This window comes from Oxyura jamaicensis, chromosome 7 (genome assembly GCF_011077185.1).
Source record: "Oxyura jamaicensis isolate SHBP4307 breed ruddy duck chromosome 7, BPBGC_Ojam_1.0, whole genome shotgun sequence".
Taxonomy (NCBI): Eukaryota; Metazoa; Chordata; class Aves; order Anseriformes; family Anatidae; genus Oxyura; species Oxyura jamaicensis.
Genome location: NC_048899.1, coordinates 30,898,937 through 30,919,479, shown reverse-complemented (window position 1 = coordinate 30,919,479; position 20,543 = coordinate 30,898,937). Strand labels below are relative to the sequence as shown.

Genomic DNA, 20,543 nt, shown 5'->3' with positions numbered 1-20,543 from the left:
TGATCTCTCATTCACCGCCAAGTTTATTAAAAACAAAGTGCTTTTAATGTTGGGTGAAGATGGATTAAAAACATACATTAGCTACTGAAATTAAAATAGTAAATTTATTTCTTTAGTCCATAGTCTGAGGCATCATACCATTAGAAGTGTGGATTTTTAACAGATATTTTTGAACTGCAATTACTGCCGTAAGAGGCAAATCTGTACTCCGTGCAATTAATGCATTGGGATAGATATAGACTATAAAGGTGGATACTCAAAGGTTTAATTATGATTTCCTCTTTTAGAGGAAATACATTATAATATTATGACTGAGAAACAGTTTGCCAGCCACCACTGATATATATTTTTTCCTGTTTTTCTATCCTGCACAAGGAGAACCCTAAAGTCCCTACAAGAATCAAAGTATCTCATTCTACAGTACTTTTTTGCAGAGCTGCCCACCAATAAAAGCGCTACTCATGAACACAGTTTAAGCAAATAATTCACAATTACATATTCAGAAGTCACTTCTCCTTGCTGCCTATCTCCATAAATAATCATTGCCTGTGTCTGTGTACATATATACACATACAGTCTATGCTTCTTCTCTGCTGTGTGAGTAATTTGTTTCAAGTAGTAGTAGCTCTATGAAAGCTTACACTTCCTTGAGTCATTAAGTGGTATTTCTTCATTAAGTGCCCATAAGACTCTGCAGGAACTGAATCCGGCAAGTGAGACCCAGCAAGGTCGTACCTTTGACTTCATTCCCAGAGGGTGTCCCAGCCGAGGTAGACCAAGTCTGTGTCCACTTTCATCCCTAATTTAAGGATACTGAAAAATGTGGATTTAAAGTCAGCATTCCCAATATAATTCCTACATAAATAAATAAAAGCTTTTAGCATCTATTATTTCTGTCCAGTGTTTAAATAAAAATAAAACAAAGCAACCAAAGATGAAGTATAAAACAGCCTAAGTACATTTCAGTGTAATTTTTATATTTGGATGTTGTAAAGAAGGGTGAGATCCAACAGCTTCTAATTCAGCTGTCAATTAAGACAAAATTACTGATTTGTCATCTGAAATAGTGCAAGTGCTAAGCAAGCACACTCATTAAACTACAAAAGTACTTTGAAGAGTCAGACTAATAAATTCAAGTGCTTTTAAATGACCTGAAAAAAGGCAGACAAAAAATACCTCTTTTATTCTGAATTTGGCCATGAAGTCACGTTCAAGATTGTGATTCCCTTGTGAATCCACTATGCCATTAACAAGTTACAGCAGTGTTATTGGCAAAATAGAACAGGAACTCAGATTTCAGCAACAGACAAATCAGCAATGTAACACTTGAAGTAAACAGCTGTCACAACTCACTTTCAAAGCCTCTTTCAGGCTTTCTGTATTGACTTTGTAAAACAGGCGATGTTCTCCAGAATGTTGTGATGTGCTTGTTTATGACTGCTCACATTGATTCCACACCACTTAGCATCTCTTCAGTAGAATATAGAACAAAATATTTACACAAAATATTAATAAGCAATATGCAATCTCATGGAAAAATCTGGACCATATCTTCTGAGTGATGAAAATTCATTTCAGCCAACAGAATTAAGACAAAATTCATCTCTGATTTTAGGACTCCTCAGTCAACAAACTTGCAACAAGATTAAAATTAGATATTTAAAGCTTTAGGTATAACCAACCAATCCTGTTTCTGTCAACTGTAATTTTTTTGGGAAAAAAAAAAAAAAAAAAAAAAAGGAACCAAAGACTATGATATCCAACCAATGCCTAGAAATTCTAATTGCTGTTATTCAAGCAGCAGAGGAAATGAGGAAACTGAGCACAGTTTATGCAATTGCTATGTTCTTTCTAGCAGAAGTAACAACACTTTGTTTCTTACTAAGTACAAAAAAATCCAGAAATTTTAAAATAAAACTGATGTTTATACATCCTTTCTTGTATTTTCAATGTAATTAATGGAAAGTTGACTTTTTTGAGAGGTTGAGGGTTGAGCGACAATATTTAAGTGTATTGAGAGATTTACAGATTTCTCAGCTGAATTTACATTTTGCATCTTTCTAGCTTACTTTATGAATCATAGAATGGGTAACTTTTTTTTTCTAAATTTCTTAAGTCAAGCACACATTATAATGACAGTTACTTCCTATTCAGTCTATGCTTACACTCAAGATTTGGAAATGTTGAAGCACTATGAAAAACTGTCAAGCTTTTACAAACAAAGACATAAGTCAACATATACAACAAATTTGCTTGGAAAATGAATAAACTGTACACTGACCTTAGACTCTTCGGTTAATATTAGCATCTTCTTAATATCTGATTACCCTGAGACTGATTACCTAATATTTACCAGCATCATTAAGCAATTACAACTTAATAGCAACTTTGCCAAGTGTCAGGGAAAGACACAGGTCACAATTCACTGTAATTAATATTGCATTAATAGCATGTATTTTTACAAGCCCTTTGAAGCATACTAAGAATTTATACCTAGATACAACGTAAAATGTGTCATCGTATATTCAACATGCAATAGTAGGTATTTGCAGGCATTGTTTAAGTATTTCATCCTGCAGGCAATAAAGGGACAGATTACTGCAGTCAAATGGGTAACTTTTTCTTGCTTGTTATAACCATCTCCCTATCAAAGTTGCTTTGCTAAGTCTAAAGCAATAGCTCTGTTCCTGTTTCTATGGACCTATACTCCTCCCTGTCACTTCCACATATTGTCATTTGCTTTATTTGAAACTAACATGAAGGGTAATGCTAAACACTGAAAAGACGACTCTGGTTGTAAGTCAATTATGTTCTTCTATATCTTTTTTTCTTTTTGATGGGGGGAATAAATCAATTTTCTAAAGCAGGAATCTGACTTTCTAGTTGTGACTAACAAATATATATAGATGGTTTAAATTTGAATCAGTTACATCCATATAATCTGTAACTCATTAATCAGTATTGCTAAAATGATTAAACAGCAAAATTTGATGGCTTGGGGAATATTTGTAATTCTATACCTATAAGTAATAAGTGAAACTAGGGATCTTCCACTTCCTATTCTCTGCTCTGTTGCTAGTATCTGTCCAGCTCCTCTGTTCTTGATCCTTTTTGACTCTTTTAGTGACAACTTTTGTAACATTTCAGTCCTACATGTTCTTGGCAAATCTCTATTGGAAAATACTTCTAAATATATTTCCTGCACAATACAGCTATTAGTCCTATGTAAAGCTACAGTGTTTTCTGAGAGCCTTAAAGCTACAACATTAACAAAAACTTACAGACCTAGAGCTTACAGACAGATTTTCACACGCATTCCTGCGATTCTCTTGGGAGAAGTAAAATGGAAGGTGAATTTGTAAACTACCAAATCAGTTATGATCATCTAGTTGAATCCAGCACAAAACACTGTCTCTAGAGCAGCACCAGTGGCAGCAAGCAAGCCATGACCTGTGCAACTTGTGCCCAAGAGTCTTCACCAACATTGTCTTATCTAGGAGATATCTACATATACTATTGATCTTCCTTGTACCTTTACCACTTTCTTATGAACATGTATGCTTTCTTCATTAGATAAGGTTCATAGCTATAAATTGAAAAAGTTCATTTACTAGTCTGATTCACAGTGAATATTTACCAAATTTCTAATGTGAATTGCGCATCACCTATAATCTGTTTGCTGATCAGTGAGAATTAGGTTTTGATTTAAACTAGGAGCACATTCAGAGATCAGAATGATATTAAATATAATTAGCGTAACAAATTGACGCCACAGTTTTCTAAGTCATGTTTAAGACTAAAAATTTGATTCCTTTTGTGTACAAAACTTGAAGACATTCATTAGCTAGCTTGAGAGAACACAGAAACATACACTTTGAAATCATTGCTATAACCAGCTGATGTTCTTTCTAATGAAAAAACATTATGCCTGATGTAATTCTAATTACAGGATTATTGTGTTTATAACACTCTGCATTTTTACAGTGCACTAGCAAAATGCAGTGTGCTATAGACTAGGAGTTTGCCCTCCAAACAATTACACACTTGAATAAGCTTCCTCTTAGAAGTTCCACTTCAATAGCTTTAATGAGATGGGTCATGTGAGTAAAATTCCTCTTACATATGTTAGAAGTTTTCACTCCTTACTATTTAACCTTTGAGTTGTTGGTCATTCATTACTACTCCACTACCCATTAGCTGTTTTAAATTTGTTTGGTTTTTCCCCTTTTTTTCTTTTTATTTAAGCTTTGTCTATTTTCAGTAAATTTGTATGGACAACATGTCTGTTTCAGACAGACAGTATTTTTTTCATTGCCTTTGTATTTGAAAACAATATCCTACTTCATAACAAACCAAATAAAAAATACATTTTACTTTGAAAAATATAAAGCCTCAAGTCTATAAAATAAGATTAAAATTTAATTTTCATAATAAAAACACATTCCTTTATATCTTTTCTTAATACTAAAAAAAAAAACAGTGCTAGACTTCTATTTCTTTACACCTTTTATTAAAAAATGGTTTTCAGAAATGTGTTTTCAGAATATGTTTTTTTGCTCTGTTTAACTATTCAGGACAAGCTTATGTTGTGCTTTCTCTGTTGGTTTGACATCCAGCAGATAGCCAAGATCTAGAACAGCAAGAGATAGTTTTTGTTTGTTTTTGTTTTTCTTTGTTTTTCCTTTTTACCTATTTACTGCAGTACAGCAAGCATACAGCAAAGACTAAAAAAATCCCACCACTATCTCAGCATACAGCAAAAAAAATCTTGAGGTTACACTGTAAATGGCTAGGCATCATCCCCGAGCAAGTGAAAATTTATCAGGACACGGCTGAGGTATTCCAGCTTCTCTTTATCCTCCCAACATATGATTAAATAGATGCTACAGGGTCACACCAGGTGGTTGTAGGTACTGGTTACTCAGGTCAGCAGGGCCATGTCAGGTTTGTCCCAGCATTTGAACAAGACTGCTTCTGTATAAGAACAGCTGATTCAAAGCTCTAAAAATATCTAAGGACGTGGCTTATGGAGCACATTTTCAATTTGCATCTTCTCTTTAATCAAGTCACTCAAAACCTACGTGTAGCCAGTCCATAACAATGTTCACCGTAACTTTTCCAAAATCCTTCCAGAAGGTCCGACATAAGCCCTTGTGCCAGCATATACCTATATATCTCCAACTACATTCAGTAGGACTTGCATATTTATGTCTGCAGAGTATATTTATAAATTCAACATTTATAATGCCATGCTACTTATTTACTGTTGCCCATAACTTACTCTGTTTTAAAGGCACTGTGTTCTTTATCCTGTATTTCTGATGCTCTCTCCATTACTGGTTATTTATGAAACTAACTTGTGCCATCAAGAATTCTGACATCTTTAATAAAAATGGTATTAATAAAAAGAGTAAGCAACTAAAATTACAACTATAAAGGGAAACCAGGCTTGCTGACCTGTGATGAAGTACACTTGTAGGGAAAAAAATATGATTTTTAAATTGTGTCTATACAGTACAGTCCAATATTCATACACAGCCTTGTATATTTGTTTGAATAAGCTTGAGCAGCACTTAATGGCAGTTTTTATTTTCTTGGGAGATAAAGCACTTAGGTTAACATTGAGAGAGGACCTGTAAGGGGGTGTCTGTGAGGGGTACAACCAGGACCACAGTGGACATGGTAAAATGCACTGTTCTCCTTTTTCTCTGGCTGCCAAAGAATGGAATTGATCTGGGGGTTCATGAAGTGCCAGCTGCTTGGTGCACCAAACCAGAAGCAGACCTGGCAAGAGCAGAAGCTGGAAACAAGGGAGGCAAGTCACGTGCAACTTGGGACTGAGCAGGAAAAGGAATCAGACTGGCATTCAAAGGAAAATTACTGAACAGGGAGCCAGTGTGCTGCAGCACTTCTCACTAGTGGAAGCGAGCACAAAGCTTCTGTGGACAAACTCAGCAGACTCAAGCAGCAGCACACAATGGCCCAGAGACCTCTTACAACCATTATAAAGTGCTACCATTGGCACAGGACACAGAATCCAAAGGACAAAGTGCTATATGTTATGGGAATAGCAGCCCAATGTTCAAATGAAGAGAGGCCTCAGAGGCTTTTATCAACCTGAAAAGAAGTTAATCTTTGCTGTGGACAAGCTGTAGCAACAAGGGAGATTTTAAGCTAACTGTATAAAATGAAGCTGATAAGGAGACAAATGAAGCACTGTGAAGTCCAAGATGTCACGACCAAGCTCAGACAGAGTAGAAAGGAAAGACAAGAAACACTGCAGTTACCACTGTATCAATGACAGGAATCTGCAAAACAAAGAAAGAATTGAAAAACTCACTGGTGAGAAGAAAATTCATGTAATTAGCATTAGTGAAGCCAGATGGGATGGTTCACAGCATCACTGAAATGTTAAAAATCCTGTTTTATAGCCTGCTTAAGGGCAGAATGGGCAATAGAGGTAGAAGCATATATTAAAGACATCATTACTTGTTTTACGGTTATTGATTACCATGGCACAGAGTGTCTGGAATGAATACATAGCGTTTTCAGCAGCTACCTCCCGGAAGAAGCACTGGCACAGTAAGCGGGGCTGGAGAACGGGATGAGATTCTCCTTCAGCATCTACCTACAATGTCCAGGAAAAAATATTTTTATTCTGTCAGGGGTCTTCAGTTTTAGATGCTCGGCAAATGTTTCACATGCCCTGAAGTTTAAAGTTTGTACAAGTTATTTTAATATCAGTCCTCAAGCATAAGCTAATATAGTTAACTCTGCATATCACCTCTTTCTGGTAAAAAAAAAATATAGTATGCCTAATCTTGACTCCAAAGCTTGAATACACTGGGGGACAAATGATCACACAATATGATACTTGATATAAGCAAAGAGAGAAAGATGGTGAAACATTAATAGTTCAGAACAGCCTGAAATTCAGTTATTCAAAGTGACAATCCTGAAAAACAGCGGATTCATTTCTGTCCACATTATCATCTAAAGCCTGCAGGATATCCATTTCAGAAAACTAGAAGACTCCAAGACATACTGTCTCTAAGCATAAGTAATGAACTTGGTGTGGGATGGAGTGGAATGGAGTGGGTGATGCTACAGTTCTTCTTTTCTGACCATGGCTTAACAGCTATGAAAAGATATCGAAGTTCACAGATTTGCTTTAAACATGAATTTTACAACATAGATGTAAGATATCATTTGCCTTTGGGGTTAAAAAAAAGTTTGATCATTTGAATTTAAAAGGTGAAAATCATGCCTAGTAACAGGATTCTAAAGTTTGTACCTTTAGGAACAAAAAGTGTCTTCAGATCCCCAGTTACGGGGAGAGAGTATTTCTAACATTGTACTGTGATATGTATATCTGTCCATAGACAGAGGTTTCACGCCGGTTAAAAAAAAAAAAAAAAAAAAAAAAAGAAAAGAAAACTAAGCTGAAGAAAAAATTCTAAAGTTACAATTAAGCAAATAGGGAACGATATGGAACCTCCCTACTACTTGATCCACAGACAAGGTGCAAACCAGTCAAGAAAGATGACATGGTACTTTCCCATTTAAATAGTCCCTGTAGAAAGCAAGTGTTGTGCTCTCCCTAGATTCATCCTTTCACTACAGCTGTTCATATCACTGCACCATGTGGATACAATGCACAAATACCAAGTTTCAGTCATATGGCCCAACAGATCATCTCAGGGATTAATTGCAAAAGCAGAACTCTGATTTGGGGCCTGAGTTAAGAGAAAAAAAAAAAAAAATGTTTATTACCATAATATTGCATAGTTTAGTTTCATATGTTCATGTTAGAAAATTTCTGATGTTAATGCAACTCAAAATTATACAGAATGCTTTCACACAGAGCTGCAAAGTTTGTATCCTTTAGCCTTTCAGATGTTTTTAAAATAAAAAAAAAAAAAAGAAAATACATGTATCATTAATTGGAAACCTTATTTATCTAGTGATTTGTTTTAATAAAGGTATTCTGTGGTTGCATAGCCTATATAGAATTTATCAGCACAAACAGCAGCTGATGAGAAAAGCTTTAAGTTTTTTCACATTGTCCTATAATGTTAAACTCAAGGGAACTCATCATTTAAACATTACTACGCACTATGCATTAAGCACCCAACACAGCACTTGCTCTTTGCATTTTAGATTACATTAGCATCATCACTGGAAGCCCTAGCTTCACCAGGAAAAAGTATTCAAATCAAACTTCTATAAGATCTCACTAAAAACAAGATATGTCTTCAGTCTACTTCAATAGCAATCCCCATATAGCAAAAACTCAAGTACAGCATTGCATAAAATTTTTGTGCCTGTACAGCATATGCCCTATTGACCTCTTCCGTTCAATAGGAGCAACAGAGTTACAGGAACGACTCTTAACTGGAAACAACAATCTTAAGGTCATTGCTTGAAAACACAGGGCTTTGTTAAGTAGATATTACAGCAAAAACCCGCAGAACTCTTGAGCACAAACTAAAATGTTTATCTCCAAGGTTATTTTGAAATTCATTTCAAGGAAGCTGAAAACACCTTTTCAATGTCAGCAACCATGATTAGGTACTCTGAAGGCAAAAATCAATTTTGTTAGAATTTGAGTTATGCACAAGCATCCAGTTCTATATGTTTTGATCCTTTGTCAGTCTATTTCTGTTTGTTATATTGTGATAATAACAGGGATAATTCCAGCATGAGCTGGAAGTCATATTTCATATTAAGTCATATTAAACCATATTGTCATATTAAACCATATATATACCATATATAAACCATATATAAACCATATTAAGTCATATTAAACCATACTGAATTACAGCAACATAGAGCTAGGCTTTATCTGTCTCTATGTGGCCTTACAACCACCACAGACAATCTTGAGGGACACACTGTTCATTCTGTGTCTCTACCACTTGTACCACTGCCATGCTTTCATCTCCTTTATTAGGGTCCTCCCTAATAACACTATAACACTTATTACCACCACTATCCAAAGCAAAACATCAGCCCATTAAATTAAGATACAAGCACAGGGTTGAAACCTGGATGCAATAAATAACATTTTCTTGTTCTTATGAAGAATGTGATCCTATGGCTGCAGTTCTTTCATTATCCGATAAAAACTCTAGTATTCTGGCCAAACATTTGGTAAAGTTGCTAAAACTGTATAGCACCTAAGCTGGTCAGGAATGCTGTCCTGGGAAGACAGTAACATTTTGCTTGAGGAAGTTCTAGATAGAAGAATCATTTCTTGGAAAGGCTATATACAACTATTTCTTACACAAGTAATTTTAGGAAGTAAATAAGAAAAACAACTCAAGAAAACAAGAACATCTATAGTGAGAAGAAACCTCTCAATCTCCTTGAGAGATTTTGTTTGTTACACATTTTTAAGTGCTTTAGAAAACAAATATCCTTGTCCTTGACGTCAGAATAGAGGAAAGCAAACAAAAGAACAAGAAACAAGTGTTCTTAAATCATAAAAAGACAATTAAGGCAATGAGGACATTAAATGACTCAGGAGGAGAGAAAAGTCTGCATTTTAGATCATTTAAGATCTCCCAGGTCCTAAGCTGATGCTATAACTATATTCCATCTGTTGGAGGTTTTTGATAAATGTAGAGTTTGAGAACAGGTTAAAACACTGGAGGTTAAACTTAACTGACTAATCTGTCAGTTTTCTAATACTGCCATTTTACATAAGGGAAATTAAGCTGAAATAAGCATATTCAGATTTTCAGAAGGTATTTAATGAGATTTCACCTTCAAAACTGATTAGCAAATTAGGAAAAAAGGGGTTAATCAGGACTTGCAACTAGATAAGCACTGGCTCAAGAACAGGAGATAACGTGTTCACAATTCAGAAGACATTGTAAAGCACAACAGTTATTTGAAAATGTTTAGAAAATAAGATACATAACAGGCCACATCAATTGTCAAGAGAAAAGTATTTTTTTTTTCCTGCTACAGAGTATGAGGCTCCATAGCTAGAGAAGTGGCATAACTTTATCACAAGCATATCAGAGCTGGCTGCCTCTCCTGCAGCAAACAGGAATGAGTTGCCCCAGCTACCTCCCACCCAAACAGAAGGGAGAGTAACAATGCATCCTGGGGCAGCCACAAACCTCTTGTCTCACCCAGTGCTGTCATCTGAAAGAAATACCTGAGTGGGATTGCTAACAAATCCTTCTTTAAGTGCAAGTATGACCGGCTCACCATGAGCCTGGAAAGACATGTTGAGTGGGTTTCTGTGTTGCTTCCTCTGGGATCTGTCTGCTACTAGTAGAGAGTAGAGAACACATTTATTAAATGTCCAGGTGACACGAACACATAAAGGTTGTAAGGATAAAAGGCTGAAGACAAGCAAAGAGAAATCTGACATACTGCAGAAATAGTTGAAAGTATACAATTCAAAAAATGTAAAAGTACATCAGAAATATTCATCCACATGGAGGTAACGGGAACAGGCTTCTTGGTCACAGTGTTTTAGAAAGAATTAATCATTGATGACAAGTGAACAGGAGTCACTAGCACCACGCTATAATGAAAAACAATATATACACGCCATAGGAGGATGCAGCCTTTCTACTCTCCATCTTCACTATTGATCAAGTGGAAACAACAGGCTTAAGCCACAGAAAGGAAAGATTTTAGGGAGAACATCAGGAAAATGGACAGTGTAATGTCCAAATGGACATGAGAATCAAGAGTTTAAGATAAATCTCATCATCAGTGGAAACTTCAGAACTCATTACACAGCCATTTCTTAAGAATGGCTAATTCTTCATTCAATACTTAGGAGGAATAGTAAGTCACAAGGAAGACCTTCATCCAACCTCATTTTCTCTGATTTAGAGGGGCCTCCATCATTTACATTAGAAGGCTGCTCTCCCCACTCCCTCTGTATGGCAAGTGGAAATAAACAGGCTTTTACTCCGAAGCACTTTCCACAAAGACTGTCGCTCGTGACTACAAGAAGCCTAGAGATAAGTTTCCTGACTCTGTATATTAATGAAATGCCTGCATTTAAGCATTGTGAATAGAATACTATGGCTCTATGTGGTTTGAAAAAGCTTATATATGTGGCACAGCAGTTAACTGAGTCCTCCGTGGCTGCCTTAATATACTGCTAAGCAATAAATTGGACTGGACATTGGTAAAGGAATAAATAAGTTGTCACAATGAGGAGGGGTAAGAAAGCAGAAGCCTCACTACTGGAGAGCTCCTCCCAAATCTGCATCAACTACTGAACAATAGATGAAATACTAAGACCTGAACAGATTTCAAGTGTCTCTATAATTGGTTCAACAGAAGGAGAGTGCAGTTCAGTACAAATTAATTCAGCAACAAACAACCAATCACCCTATGCACTAATCAAAAAGAGTTTGAAAGGTCTTATGAGAAAATAGTTATGACTGGTAGTCAAACGCTGTTGTAGTTTTGTTGATTATGTTGTTGTGATTTTAATAGCAGAAGAGTAGCACAGCTGTCAGATCTGTGGCATCCTGGCCACACCACTACTGCTGGCTTAGCACCATATGACATCAAAATTTTACAGCCTTTGTAGATTAGAATGTGAAAAGTATTTAAAGGAGCTGTATGTTTTCATTTTGGAAGGAAAAAAAATTGAAAGAAAATTGAGATGGCCTAAAAGATATGTTTAGTAATATAACTAATAAAAATGAAAAGAAACAAAGTCAGATCATCAGATAGTGCCTGAGAGGACACAGACAAGAACACCATGAAAATTTACAATACCAATCCAAAAGTCCTACAAATGTTTCCAAAAGTAATACACACTAAAATTATTTGATATGTTTAGATTTGAGGCAGCATGACTCAGATTCCTCTCTGAATATTTCCTCTTTTTTCCCTTCTCTCAATATCCACAGTATCAAGTCTTATCTTTCTTATCTTCTAAATTTCATGCTAAAATTTCTAGGGGCTCCACTAGTAAGAGCTTCAACCAAACACATCTTTAAGGTATTCCCTTGGCAGACAAATCCCTGTTTCCTAAGGGCATTCCTCATTTAATGTTTGTCATCCCGTTTTATGATATCTATTCTTTTTTCTTCTGGGAAATACTTACTGCAGGCCAAGATCTTTCAGTCTGTGTTTATTACAAATATCATCACACAGCATTTATTTGCCACTGTAGCTCTTCTGAGATAATCCAAAAACCAGAGAATAGGTTTTAGAAGAATAAATATCTGTGGTTGCCAGCCTATTAAAGAGGATGTTTCCAGAATTATACATAATAAACAGAAACAATAGAGCTCCATCTTTGCTTTAGAGTATCATGAATATCGGTAAACATTTTATATCCACACACATATTGGTACCATAAGGCATGTTTTAGTCTACCTTTGTGATCATTTTCTTATGCTTTATTTCCAGTACAAATAAAAATACCACAAAATATTCATATACTTATTTCCCTTACATTTTTTAAAGCTTGTTTTCAACACTGTAGAAATATAACCAATTTGATACCATGAGATCACATGAAAGAGACATTTCCTTGCTGTTATTTAAGTCCCACCAAAAGCAAAATGCAAAGCTATTGAAAGGAAATTCAACCTTTCCTTGAGACAGAAACTAACCTATTGAACATGAATTACAGTCAGGAAAACCATTATTACCGGGCTCTTACCTTTCCTACTTGTACTTTCACTCACCAGTGACATAAGACAGTAAGGCAGACAGATGTTATTACCAGTATTTCACAGATAAAAGAAACTAAGTAATAGAGCCCAGAAATTATTTGCATGAGTAGTACAGGGCCAAGCATTGACTCAGATTTCTTCACTCCCAGCTTTACACTGTATGACATTAATTTTCCCATTTCCCTTTTTACTGCTTGTTGCATCCTAAGTCTCCAATACAGCATGCTGGTGAAAGTCAGGGTAGACCTCTCCATGGTTATTAGGACTCCCAAGGCCATAGAAGTGGTTAATAAATTAGAGAAGATTCTTTAATTCCCTAACTACTAACCAAGGTAGATGGGATCTCTGGGACAGACCGACCTTTCTTCCCTCTAATTTTGTTTTCTTCATTTTTTAAATGAATTCTGACAAAAAAAGCCCCTCTCCCCCAGGAACTCTTTTTACATGAAGAAATGTCTAGGGATTCCAAGATGCTGTCCACCAACGTATATTAACAATTATATTAGGCTTCAGTCCATAGGACTTCACAAACCATGCCAGAGATTTGCAATCCTTTTGTTAAATTTCCATCTAAGGTGAAGCTATCACTGTCTTTCAGAGTAAATTCTACTAAGAAACATCTAGTTCCACCCAAACCAGGACTCCTGAGAGTCTTGTGTACCTGAAAAAAAATTAAATAGGAATATTTTGTACTTATTCAACCGAAGGGTCAATTCAGCATAAGAAAAGCATCTGTCTGTGACAGAAAATATTCTTATGTTTGATTTTACTCTGTACTCATGAGTATGCAAAACAGTAATCATAACTAACTCTGTATGAGCTGACAGACTGCAACAATATTTGTCTCAGTTAATTACTTTTGAGAGTTAAGATTTATTATTTTTTTCCTCCAAGATTTACACTCACCACTGGAATTTTCTTTTTTTTTTTTTTTCTTTTAATAAGACTGTCAAAGCCTGAGAGCAGACACATCCAAACCATGCATAGTGACAATTCAAAGTCACTATGAGGTTCATAGAAGAATCAACAAGAGGTGGCTTTGATATGTTGGCTATAACAAATAGCTTTAAACAGAAGCTGAATTAGTAGGTGAATTACTCCAACAACAGCCAAAACTCACATATCAATTTTCAAGATAAACCAGAGTCCACAAAACAATTCTGTGCATACTTTTGTGATTTTTTTGATTTTCTTCGGAAAGAGATGTATCCAAAGATAGAGTGTTTGTTAACATTTGCTGTATTTAGAGTATGGCTTTAATTTTTAAAAGGTATGAAATATTTGGGATGGCTTTTGAGTTCAGAGCATCATTTCTCTTTCTCATCATGTCAATGAGAACTTGCCCAGCTGAAAAATTAATGTTGGATGGAAGTCAGGTGTGAGCTCTGTGTGGCTTTATTTCAGCTGTTGTTCACCTTGTTCAGCCTGGAACAGGTTTCCCTTCACTGAATCTTTGCATCATTTCTTGCATGTATTTCAAAACATTTTTGTGAAGCTTTTAAAATTTATTTGTCCCCACCAGGACCAAATGAGTCATTCATAATGAAAACCACACCAAAGTGTGGTTTCTGTCTGCAGATTACCCATGAACAAGTTACAGAAACCTCTAGTGAATTTATTATTCTGAAGTATTAAAAATTTCTTATATGAGTAATTAATCAGATTTGCAAGCTGCTTGCAAGTATTTCACTGAAGTTGTGCATTCTCTGCTCTGCTGGTTGGTTTTCAAAGTATCATACTGCTTTTACTGTTTTATTGGGTCTGTTATGAGTTTTTAAGTCAAATGATGCCAACTATTTATGTTCACAGTTAGATATGTAAATTTTAAATTACGTACTTGAGTGTAAAAATTAAAATCCACAGATCAGAACTGGAATTATTTTACCATTTCAAAGAATATTGCAATATTTGTGCTTAACACTGTATTTCTGCTAATCTACTTGTTGTAAAGTTTCCATCCCAGCTATCACAGAAACTAGCTCCCAAAGTTACAGGACAGTAGCCACTACAAAGCCATCTTAAAATTGAAACAACTATTTACTATTTCAGTGTTGTGCTGGTTCTCACCTTTGTTTTTAAGGCCTAACCAAGTAGGTGATTAATATGTAATTCGTATTATTAAACTGTTTTCCTTCCTCCTGGATGATTAATGAATTGACTAAAAAGACATCTCATTTCTTCTTAAAATATTCAGCATAATTTTAATCCATGTTTTAGTACTAACAGCCAAGTCAATCTGATTTTTCTCAACTATCCCAAAATGGTCAAACAGTTCCTGAAATCAGGATATTTTATATCTGTCACACCTTAATTCAATAAAACCTCATAATTGTAAAAATCATCATGTTGTTTCTAGTGATAGGCTCTACGTAAAAGCTTTGCTTTTCAGGAAACATCTTCTTCACACTGAAATAAAAGTAACTGCTAAAATACTGAGAACCCCAACAGCTATTCTAGCCAAAATGAAGAGATCAGGCACCTGAGAATAGGATATAGCTGCTGTATCCCGTGACTATGGGTTAAATCCTTCTCCCTTGCCAACAGAAAATGCTTCTCTCAGTCATGAAGAGGCCCAAGCTACAGTGGCTTCAAGCTATCCATTGTTCTCTCCCAGTCTTATTGAGGTTTCTTCAGAGACCCAGAGACTCACCACAGCAAAATCACCACTTTAAGTTTTGTGCAAGTACAGGTTATCACAGGCAGAATGTAACCTAGCTATGCTCAACTTTTGATAATTTATTTAGAAGACCAATTCTTGAACTAATTAATTTAGAAATTACTTAAATATTTTTAAATTCTACCAAAGTCAAAACTTGCTTTGCAAAAGCCTTCTTCACTTGTGCTGTTGGGGCCAGCTCACGTATCGGCATCCAGAGGAGTACAAATACCCTTCTCAAGGCCCCACCAATACCTCTTCTGAATTTCAAATATCATTGAAAGTCCGTATTTTGAGAATAGACAATGAACAACTATTCTCAATGTATTTTGAGAACAGACAAAGGACAGCTATAGAGCTTGAACACCTTAGTTACGATGAGAGCCTGAACTAGCAGGATCCTGACCTGTCAGAGCAGCTGTGTGCCAGAGTTCTTTTTTATCTAAAGGAAATAGAATACGAAATGCAAGAGGGAAAATATTAGACCTAACTCAGAATTAATCCCACTGATAATTTTTTGCAGTTCAGAGGAGATATAACAGATGAGAGAAATCATTTTTCCATCCACATAAATACTTTTAAAGCCACAGATATGTCTGGAAGCATTTCTTGCACATGACTGCAGGCAGTCTGGGAGTCTGGGGAGCCCATAAAGATAGAAGCTAGTCATGAATAATTTTCACAAATTGTAGGACAATGAAGATAGAGAATTAGACTTAATAAGCAATACTATGAAGTTCCTTCATAGAACAATACGCTCACAACATTATGATTGATAACATCTAATACCAGCAGAACTAATGAAATTCAGCTTCTCATGCATTTATATTCCTTACTGCTACACAATCCAACACCATCAAACTCCACATTCCCACCCCCCCCCCCCCCCCCCCCCCCCCCCCAGAAGCATGTACCCCCTGGCAGCATGTATCCCATTATTTCCTTTCCCCAGCCCACCTACCTCCCAACAACCCTCCTATCCACACAACAGCCTTCATCCCACTGACGGGCCCCATTTGCCAATGGAGCAAGCGCAGAGAAGGCTGGGGCATGAAGAGCCATCACTGTGTAGGGGCACAACTGGACACCAACCATCAAAGCCCAAGGAATGCTGATTTTGAACAAGGCTACAGAGTTTTAAAAACTTGTATGAATTTACCTGTCTTTGAGACTCTTCACACTGTATCAAAGATGTCCTGGAGTTCAATGGTACAGTCAGAAAAAGGACAAAGGCTGGTGGTGTCACACTTATTTCCTTAAGAAATCCTACCAAATAAAGAGAAAAGCTAGATATTAACGTACAAAAAGCACCTTGATATTATAGTACATTGTGCTAAACTCTAAACATCATTACTGAACTACACAAGGGTCAGAAGTATGGGAAAATTACAAATTTCAGAGCAAAATGAAAAAAGATGATGAAATCTGCCAAAAACTGGATCACTTTGTTGTGGCAAAACTTATCCAAGAACTTCATAGCTAGCAGCTTACTGGGACATGGAAATGGACAAATATTTAAGTAAGGAATAAGGAATGTTCAAGTCCCCTAAGAATCTGAAGAAATTTAATGTTTTACTCAGAAGAGGATCACAAGAATGTTCCAAAGGGGAAGTTCAAAGGGTGAACACATTAGACCCCATTAACTGATAGAGAAGGAAGAGAGGTTTCCAGCTTATTTCTCAACCTAGGAAAAAGAATTAAAGAAAATTAAAGAAAAAAAGTTGAATGGAAGCTGAAATTCAGATTGAAAATGAGACGTATTTTAAACCGTGGGAAGAGTTATAATAGAAAAACATTTCCAGGAGATACAGGAGGTTCTCTACTCTCTGAAATATTTAAATAGTCTGTGGATTACTTTCAAGCAGATAATCTCTTATCCAGGAACAAGATTGCAGGAAATAATGCAATAATAATCACTTGGTATCATGTGCTATATGAATATGACATGACCATGGTTTGGCCTTCAGTCTTTGAAGTACACATTCATTTATAAATCTGTTGATATAGACATACATGAAAAATACTTTTCATCCCTTCTAGCAACAAAGAGTAGTATCTGTTATGAGATGGTCTTATTTTAGACAGTCAGAAGCACTATAACAAGGCAGAACAACAAAAAAAAAAAGGCATAGAAAATTGAACTAATTTGAGGCTTGGTTCTAATTGATAGTCACCTGAACAGAAGCTCAGCAGGATGCACAGCTTGCCTGGAAAATCACTGCTATGGTTGAGCAAGATGGGCAGGGGTAGAGGAAACACACAGGAAGGATTCATATGCTGAAGGGGGGGGGGGGGGGGGGGGGGGGCAAAGAAAACAAAGCCTTTTTTTAAAGGCATTATTTTTCACCAAAAAATCAATTCAAGTAAATATTAAAAACTGAGGGCATTACATTCTCCCTGAAAGCAAAAATAGGAGCAAGTTCACAGGACTGTGACAACTCTCACGTGACGAAATTCAGAGCTATGAGACCAGCTCTCTTCAGAGCTCAAGATCACAAGGAGGAAAGTGCTTGGGACATCCAGACCACAGACCTGTCAGATATAACCTGATCGTGTTATTAAACAGGGGGTATGTATTCCCCACCAAAGCACAGTGTGGAAGTGGATTACGACTGAATACAGCAGATTGCTTTGGGCCCTGGCATGCACCAGCCATTTGCATCTAACAGGGGCCTCGGACCCTCTGCTGCTTCCTTCCCAAGAAGAGGAACGGGGCACAGTCAAGTAATTTCTGTGAAAACAGAAGTGTGAATTGGAATGTCAGCTCTCAGTTTGAACAAACGTCTGCCTTTTCAAGATGAAGGGCATGAAAATGATACCTGACCATTTAAGCTACAAAATCAAAACCAGCTGGACTGTGTGCTATCCACCTCACTATGCTGCTGCTTGCTGAATTCTGGCAGTGGTAAGTTCTTGACATTATCCTGATGGGCTGCTCAGAGCCAAGACAGACCTTTGATTTGACAGACACTTACAGAGTAACCCACTTTGCTAAATAAATCATGTTTTCTCATGATATCATATTAATCAGATCTAAAACCCCTCAATAAATTAATAATCAAGAAAAACATTAATGCACTATAAAAACTTAGCATACAAGAAGCAGAAAAACACTATTTCCATGACTTAGGATTCCAAGCACTTGAGTAGTTATTTTATTCATATGAAGGAACATAGCATTTTCCTTCTATGTTCCTTCTATGTTCCTCCTATGTTTAATTTCTGTGGCAACTATATAGAAAGAAAAATCTCCACTTACTGCCATTTTTAAACCACTTCAGCCACCTTTTTATTAATACATGACAATTCAAATTAGATGGCTTAGGGAGTATAATTTCAATTTATGCTCAGTATGCTGAATACAATTTAAAAAACCTTTTGTTTTCCTATTCATATTCTCATGTGTTGACATTCTTATGTATTGATTTTTCTCTAATAGAAAATTAATAAAGGCTTATTTCTTTTCAATTATTGTCTATGTGGTAATGTGAAAATTGTAGGCTTGGCACAACTGAAAAGCCTGCAGTAGAAGAAAGCTATATATTATCTACTCCCACTATTGCAAAATTTAGTCTTTAGATAAAGGGAAACATCTTACTCATTTTGGACTGGTTAATAAGTACTTCTTAATACATTCTCAAGACAAATTTCCACTGAAGATCTGCACTAATATTAGGTTTGACAGCAATATAATAGAAATAACAAACAGCTTGCAACCCTAGATAACAATTTTATAGATACAAATTTCAGACCATATGTACTGCTGCATATTACTCCTGTTTCACCAGAAGCATGTTACTAATTCTTAGTTGCAAGTTAAATGAAATGACTGTTTAGTTATATCACTGTGAAGATAAAGCTTTTTGGTGAGATACACACAAAGTTTATGTCAAGTAGTAATGTTTTTTTTTAAATAGACATCTGAGCAACTGTGCAACTTCTAACACCAGTTATAAAAGATTTTCATTTCTCTTCCCATCTCATAAAAACATTCCTTGAAATACTATTTTTAATATGGTGAGTGACATGGAAAAAAACCTGAAGGACATGGGAAGTGAAGATGTGTATGAAACATGAGAATGAAAAGCAGGTACAGAATCCAGCCACCTGGGAGAGGTTTCAAAGCTCTGCCATGCATCTTCCTACACAATTTGAGCATCACATTCCAGCCAGACTATCAGTTCCTCCTCCCATACTGGGAGATGACTGTGACTTTCTGCAACATGGCAGGCAGATATGACTATTTGCACTGTTATGCTCCCAAGAGGCAAAGCCATAATCATTCTAGAAATCGCAAAAATCACTTCTATATAGATATATTATTGTGTGAGTGCTAAGAGGGGAGCTACTGTAAGTGTCATTAGAACACCAGCTACTCAGTGCTTCAAGAAAAGCAGCTAGGCAAATTAACTTAACATATAAAGTGTCAAATGTCACTAACTGGTATATTTTTATAATGGTTATAATGTTAATTAATTTGCTCTAATTTCTACATCAGTTTGTCACCTGCATGTTATTCACTTAAACATTGGAAGAGATAAATCCTACTCTTATTGATTGCAAATCTGAGGCAAAACCCAGTGAAGTAAACAAAAAACTAAATTTTAAATATTCCTTTATATGAATTGAATGAACTTAATAGCCATATTATATTTCCTTAAAATATCTAGTTATTACATCAAAATTACTTTCTTCACCTTATATGTATGGATCAATGATTTACCTTTAGATTTCCCTTTGTAATAACTAGTTATTACTACATATTACACAGATTTTTTTTTTTTAATATAGGAGAATTACAGTAATTAACTTTGTACCAATTACCAGGGTGCATATTAATATTCATATACTTTTACAGAAAGAATGATCTTGAAATCTCACAGCAGGGATGGTTAAAATGATTCATTAACGTTCTGCATAGGTTTCTTTTCTAATTCATTAAAAAAATATTAGCATAATCATGCGAAATTAATTTTCTTTAAAAGGTTGATATAAGCAAGGGATTAAGGGGACTGGTACTAATAAAAGAAACATGGCTCGCACCATGCTCTTGGTCTCCAGAGGCTGACTATCATAGTTGAGGTATTACTTGCCAGTGCACTTTGATAATGAAAAAGAAATCAGAGATAGATGGAGCCAGTTGAACTGAGGATTTCATTTCCGCATATATGGAGAGGAAAAAAAAAAAAAAAAAAAAAAAAAAAAAAAAAAAA

At 35.8% G+C, this 20,543-nt stretch overlaps 1 long non-coding RNA gene across 4 annotated transcripts in view; it reads right to left on the bottom strand.

Annotated features, from left to right (window-relative positions):
- LOC118170341 overlaps positions 1 to 20,543 on the bottom strand; it is a 127,254-nt gene that overhangs the window by 62,901 nt on the left and 43,810 nt on the right. For all 4 annotated transcript variants that reach the window (XR_004752666.1, XR_004752667.1, XR_004752664.1 and 1 more), the window contains exon 2: positions 16,490 to 16,596. This is a non-coding gene — a long non-coding RNA (uncharacterized LOC118170341). The remainder of the gene's footprint in view (positions 1 to 16,489; positions 16,597 to 20,543) is intronic.